Genomic DNA, 7123 nt, shown 5'->3' with positions numbered 1-7123 from the left:
ATCTCCGTGGACTTGTAGAAGACTTTTTTGACTCAAGGGCAAAAATTTGGAAGATAACATGAAGATTTTGAAGTGGTGTAAATATACAAAAAAGAAAATAAAAGACACCCAGGAAATGAAATGCCGCAGTGATGAGAATCTACTAATATTAGCATGTAAGTTAATAGCAAGCAAAATGCTAGAACAGGTGCAGTCAGATAAGCCAAAAAAGTTTTCACTTCTAAAGACAATGTGATAAGATGACGTACCAGGACACAAACGAGTTTGTGCAACTAACTGAAAAGCAGCAGCTTCTCCAGGATGCTGAATGAAAGATTTCACCAATAAATTTCACGCTATAGAATTTGTAAGATTAGCCAGGCATGGTGGTATATGCCTATAGTCCCAGCATTTGGGAGACTGAGGCAGGAGGATCACTGCAAGTTTGAGGCCAGCCTGGGCTCCACAATGAGTTCAAGACCAGTCTGATGTATAATGAGACCCTGTCTCACAAAAACAAAAAAAGAATTTGTAAGATTAATAAGTCATGAGCGATTGGGAATATAGTTCAGTAGTAGAGCACTTTCCTCATATAAGCAAGGTGCTAAGTTTGATCCCCAGCAACACAAAATAATAGCAATAATAATTAATGATAAAATTAAAAGACTTTTGTTAAGCTTCAAAGGACTGTCCTCAAAGACAAAGGCCAGTCAGGCATGATGGCACACACCAGTAATCCCAGTTACATGGCTGTGATCCTGGCATTCAGGAGGCTGATGCAGGAGGATAAAAAATTCAAGGCTAGCATGGGCAACTTAGTGAGACCCTATCTCAAAATAAAGGGGCTGAAGATGTAGCTCAATCTGGGTTCAATCACCAGTACTAGGGGGAAAAAGAGCCAAAGCCAAGATATATTTAGAGTCTTGCCTGCATGTTTGGAAACAAAAGCCTGTCTTAGGGAGCTACATGGGCATTTGTTTGTGCTGATGGGTGCAATGATTGACTGTGTGAGAGGTTCTACAATTCCTGTTTTTAAAAAAGTTTTTTTTAAAGCTGGGCGTAGTGATATACCTGTAATTTCAACACTTGGGAGGTTGAGGCAGGAGGCTCAATTGCAGGACAAAATAAACAGTTCCCAAAGACAAATATCATTCTCTCCTCAAAGGAGCACTGATGATTTTGTCAGACTATAATATCCACAGTTTAATTATCATACAAAAGTAGCACAGGCCATAGATTAAATAAATTTTCATGGAGGAGTTATCCGAAACCTAAAGTTATTTCCAAGTTTCATCCGAAATAAAAAGATTGAAAAATATCATGAGCGATGAGTGTCAGGAGGGGGAAAGGCAAAGGAAAGAGAGTTTGGGTGATTGAATGGCAGAGTTCTGAGGTATAAACTAATAACTTTGGAGGCTGAGAGAGCAAGAGTTGGCTGGAGAGATCTAGTAGGATTGTGGGGTAGCTTTGAGGGCTCATTTGAGATTGTGCCTATAAATTTATAGTGATAGCAAAGACTTCTCATAACAGTTCCACCTATGTGAATTTCTGCAAAACATTGGATTCCTCCAAGACCAGCATATATTAAAAAGCTCGAAGCCAGGCGTGGTGGCACACGCCTGTAATCCCAGCACTTGGGAGGCTGAGGCAGGAGGATCGCTGTGAGTTTGAGACCAGCCTGGGCTACAAAGTGAGTTCCAGGTCAGTCTCAACTACATAGTGAGACCCTGTCTCAAAAAATAAAAAAATAAAAAGAAAAAGAAAGAAAGAAAGAAAGAAAGAAAGAAAGAAAGAAAGAAAAAGCTAGAACCAGAGAGTATAATCTATGAAAAGGAGATTATTAACATGATGTGCTGTGACGTTAAGTCACAAAGGAAGCAAAGGAAAGAAAAACCTACTGGTTTGAAAAATTATATATTAATTTAGAGGTCATGGGATCCTGCTAAAATCAAAAGAATCACTGAAGTGGAAATTCCTGAATAAGCACCACAGAAAGAGAGGAGGCTGTAGTTAGAGTGGGAGGTTGGAGTTAATGACTTTGGAGCTGGCAGAGCTGCAGCAGATGATCAGATCCAAGGGAGTTTGTACCTGAAGAGGAGCAAAGCTCACTAGAGACGAGAGGCTGTGGACTTGACTCCATCAGATCTCTTGCAGTTACAACTAATAGAAAATTCTGATCAAACTGGAATCACAAAAAGGAAATACAGTAGCTTTTGTGACTAAAACATCTGAATCCGTGAGCAGAGTCCAGTCTGAACCCATGAGCTCAGAGGCATCTGAACTGGCTCCCCTTTTCAGTTCTGCCCTCTCTCCTCTACGTTGGCTCTGATCTCAGGAAAGCTTCTCTCAGTGGTAGCAAAACTTGATCCTGTGCTTGGACAAATCTGTCTCTCTTTTCTTTTTTTTTTTTTTTTTTTTTTTTTTTTGTACTGGGGATCGAACTCAGGACCCTATGCTTATGAGGCAGGTGGTGAAACCACTGAGCCAGATCCTCAGCCCTGAGTCTCGTATCTGCTTGTGATCCACTGTGTGTGTGTGTGTGTGTGTGTGTGTGTGTGTGTGTGTGTGTGTGTTTGGGGGGGTCAGACCTATCTGGAAACATGAACTGAGAGGGCTTAAAGATTTTCATCAGAGAAAACATGGGGTGTAGTTACCAGCAGAATCAATGTTTGCCAGACAATAGAAACAACCAGGGCTTTTCTTCTTTTACTGTGTTGAAAGGTTGTGTATGAGGTCATCTGGTTGGTAGCAGACCCTGGGGTGGAGACGAATCCCATATGCCAGACTTTGATGAAAGAGGCGGCATGGCATGACTTCATTGATATCATATGTAAAACCAAATTTATACTGTTGAACTATGAGTATCTTTAGATAACTTCTCAGACTGAAATACCCTTAAGAGCAAAGGATTTTGTATCCCTTTTACCTACTAGTGGGCCTGATACTCCATAAATTCTTGTAAATGGATAGACGGATGGCTGCATGGACGAATGACTGGATGGATGATATACAAATGAACAAATGAACCAACGATTTTGAAAATAGCTTAACTAGAAATAGGCTCCCTGTTGTGACAAAAAATATATACAACAACCAAATGTAGCTCTCTTCTATCAAGACTTCATAACTGGAGCACTGTGAAAGTAGGCATAGACTTTGAAGCCACACAAATCTAGGAACCTGTGAGACCTCATGCAGTCAACTTGGTCTCAGTTTCCTCATCTGTAATATTGGGCAATGTGAGGGCACCAGCTCTGGGAAAAGGCCAGTGAAATAATTTCCCATGAGGGTCCATGAGCCACACAGATGCCTTGGCTATAGACAGACCCAGTTCTCAGCCTGACAATAAAAAACCTCATTTCATCAGCCCTTAGAGAGGGAAGTCAGTTCCCAGATAAGAGACCCATGGCAACCAAACTAGAAATGCTGCTAGATAAGCCAGAATGTTAATTTACTGATTAACCAAGAGAAATCACTTGAGGTGTCCAAGTAACTGGCACATTTTCTTCCTGGCTGCAACTATACTTGGGAAATAAAGTCAGTGGATAATTGCTTGTAATCAGGCCAGGGGACTTGGGCTTCACCCTGAAAGTAACAATGGCCCATCTACTGGTAAACACTTGAAAGAAATAGATTCTTGGGTGTGGTGGTGCATGCCTGTAATCCAAGCATTCAAGAGGCTGAGGCAGGAGTATCAGTTGTGAGTTTGAGGCCAGCCTGGACTACATAGCAGGATCCTGTCTCAGAAAGAAAAAGAGAGACAGAGAGAGAGAGAGAGAGAGAGAGAGAGAGAGACAGAGAGATTTGTTCTTGGCTTCTTGAATGAATGAGTTGGTGCATCTTTCTTTGTTCTATTACATATTTATATTTCAGAGCATATTGTATTTTCCTGGCTTCCATTTTTTCTTGGGGAAAGTCTTGCCTCAACCCCTAAAATACTAGTAGCAAAGAGAACAACATTCTCCTTGTTGGTGTCACCTGCACATCTGCTGTGAGTGTCTCTGCCCTCATGACCTAGATCAGATGGCATCTTCCACCCAGCCTCTGAGCCTATGATGGTCCGAAGCCTGTCCCAGACTTCAGCAGACTCTTGGGACATCTGGGCACTCATGGCCTCTTCTTGCTTCTCCGGGGTCTCTGCTCAGCATTATGTCAATCCAGATATGAATCACAGCTTGTTCACCAGTTTCCACCACAACAAAAACAAAGAATCTCACTCACACTAAGCATTCATGAGCAGACCTTTCCAGAGACCTGAGAAGAAGGAAGGTTACAGGAAGGACTCCCATGTACCTGAGAGCGGCCTGTCCAAAGTCTCCACTGAGTTGTGCTAGTTTGCATTCCCAATAACATAGAAGGGTTCCTTTTCCCCCACAACCTCACAAGCATTTATTATTTTTTGAATCCTTGATTATAGATGTTTTTGATGAGGTAAGGTAGAATTTCAGTATTGTTTTGATCTGCATTTCTTTAATAACCAATGATGCTGAACATTTTTCATTATATTTACTAGCTACTTTACTTCTTCTGAGATGTGTCTATTTTTAAAGAAAAAGTGGCATATATATATATATGTGTGTGTGTGTGTGTGTGTGTGTGTGCAATAAAGAAGGATAAATTTGAGTCATTTGTAGGGAAATGAATGGATCTTGAGACCGTAACATTAAATGAAATAAATTAGTTATGGAAGGGTAAATATTTCATGGTTTCTTTAATGTGAGAGATCCAAATTATAAATAATCTAAAGAGAAAAATAAGACACATGTTAAGAAACAGGCAAGTAGTCTTTGTAGAGGTGGAGGGGTCTGGGGAAAGAGAGAGAGGGAAGAGGGGGGAGATGGGAGAGTAACACTGATCAGGATGAGACAGGGACATATTTCAGTAACCCAAACTGAATGTCATCATGATATATTGCAAACATCAACAAATAAAAACATTTTTAAAAGATATTCAGCCAGGCGTGGTGGCGGGCGCACGCCTTTAATCCCAGCGCTCGGGAGGCTGAGACAGGAGGATTGCTGTGAGTTTCAAACCAGCCTGGGCTACATAGCGAATTTCAGGTCGGTCTCAACTACATAGTGAGACCCTGTCTCAAAAAAAAAAAAAAATGTAGTTGCCCGGGATTTAGCTCAGTGGTTCTGCTGCCTGTCTCCCAAGCACGAGGACCTGAGTTCAATCCCCGGTACCAAAAAAAGAAAGATTTTTCATTTTGGTGAGAGGAATCGGTTTCTTCTAGTTGTCCTGTAGAAATACATTAATCATCCAGTGGGAATATGCCTTCTTGCTAATATTTTAATAGTAAAGATAACTCTGACACACACACACGCACACAAAAACGATATTCAGACCGGCAATAAGTAAACAGTCTCCTCTAAACACTCCTGCTGTCCTAACCTCCCTGCTGACTTCCTGAACCCAGGGCCTCCTGCCTGGTAGTCTTACTTCCTCCTCACACTTCTGTTCCCCTTCCTTAACCTCTCTCTCTTCTGTTCTCTTGCTGCCCTTCCTTCCCTAAGTGTCAGACAAGTTCCTTATGCACAGAATTTCCACCCTTCTTTGGAATTCCCTCCACTGCTCCCTCCACTACTCAGCCTAAGGATTCTGCCTTCTAACTTTATTCTACCTTCTAACATTAATGAAGCCAGCCTTGGGCTGAGGACTAGATCCCACACTGTCTTGCTGGTAGCCTGGCCCATAGAGGCTGGCCAAGGACTAGCTCAGGGGCTGGGGTGGGGCTGCAACTTGAGATGCAGGAGGAATAGGAATATAACAAGAATAATCTAATCCTGGGCAGCTGAGACTGGGAGAGACAACTGCCCTAAGTCTAGTTCATTTCAGGTTACAGGATTCAGGTCTCAAGCCTGGAAAGTCTCAGGCTGGCTAGCACCTCCATGACTTATGTGAATCTCCCAGAAGCCCTGAAAATTTCACCAAATGGGAAGACCAGAGACACCATAGGCCTTCAAAGAAAGAAGCAGGACGGCCCTGTCAGTACAGCCCTCACACAGACTCCTTGATCAGGCAGCCAAAATGGTCCTTCTGGTCCATTTAGGGCAGGATTTGAGGCAGGAGCCCCACTGGGGGAGGGTACATGCTGGCCCATGGTGGGGCCACCACCAAAGATTAACCACAGATTGATCTTGTGATGATGACTGATGGCAGGATACCACCCTCACCCATAATCCACCCACCTCTGGAGCCTCTGCTGCTCAAGCGAATAGGTGGTTGGGATGTTTGCTGCAACCTCCGGAAAACAGCTCAGGAATAGAGTGGGTGAAACCAGGTCAAGGAGAGGGGGAGAAAGAGGAAAGGTGCTGCTGAGCCAGATCCACAAGTCTATCTTGAAGGGGGAGCCTAGGTGCATCTTTCTCTTTGCACAAGGCAGAGCTCTCTGGGTTTGGACATAGAGGGCTGGGCAGTGTCAGACTCCCTACACGAGTACATTATCCATTTAGCTTGTTTAACTCCCTTCGGACTTGAGTCTCCCATTTGTGACTTTGGGTTCCTACACACCCATGCAGCCACAGCTGTGAAGCTGGAGCAACAGGAAGAGAAATTGGGTGTGTTTTCACTCTTCGCCCCTGGGGTGGGCCCAATGAAGGTCTTGGTCCTTGGTGTATCTTGACCCCACCACCACCACCACCCTGGCTCTCTTTGCAGAAGTGTGTACTCAAAAGAGGAAGCAAGGCTGCCTGGGAAGCAGAGAATGCCCAGTCCCAGAGAATGAGCCCATGAGACAGAGAGAACAACCACTAAGAAGCAGAAAGAGTCCGGGGGATTTAACTCCTGGGCAGGTGACCCTGCTCTCTCCGTGGTGCTCAAATCTTTGCTAAAGAAACCAGTTGAATCATCTGGAGGAATATCCAGGGCTGGGATTTGAGGCGGGAGCCCCATACGTGGAAGGTCCATCCTGGCTTCACCTCACAGGTCAATAGATCATCAAGTACGTCCTTTCTCTTGGAGGAGAACGAAGAGCTTTTACTCCTCTCAAGGCTGCGCGACTATCTCCCTCCAGCACATGGGTACCTGTCGCTCTTGAACTCCACACAGGACTTCAACCCAGCGACCCGCGGCAGTCTCGGCCCCGCAGGCTGAGGGGAAATTGGGCTCTCGGCAGGCGGCCGCGCTCACCCCGCTCCCCGAG

The sequence above is a fragment of the Fukomys damarensis genome, unplaced genomic scaffold, assembly GCF_012274545.1.
Source record: "Fukomys damarensis isolate Sample0158 unplaced genomic scaffold, DMR_v1.0_HiC HiC_scaffold_36, whole genome shotgun sequence".
NCBI lineage: Eukaryota > Metazoa > Chordata > Mammalia > Rodentia > Bathyergidae > Fukomys > Fukomys damarensis.
Note: the sequence above shows the minus strand (reverse complement) of the source record.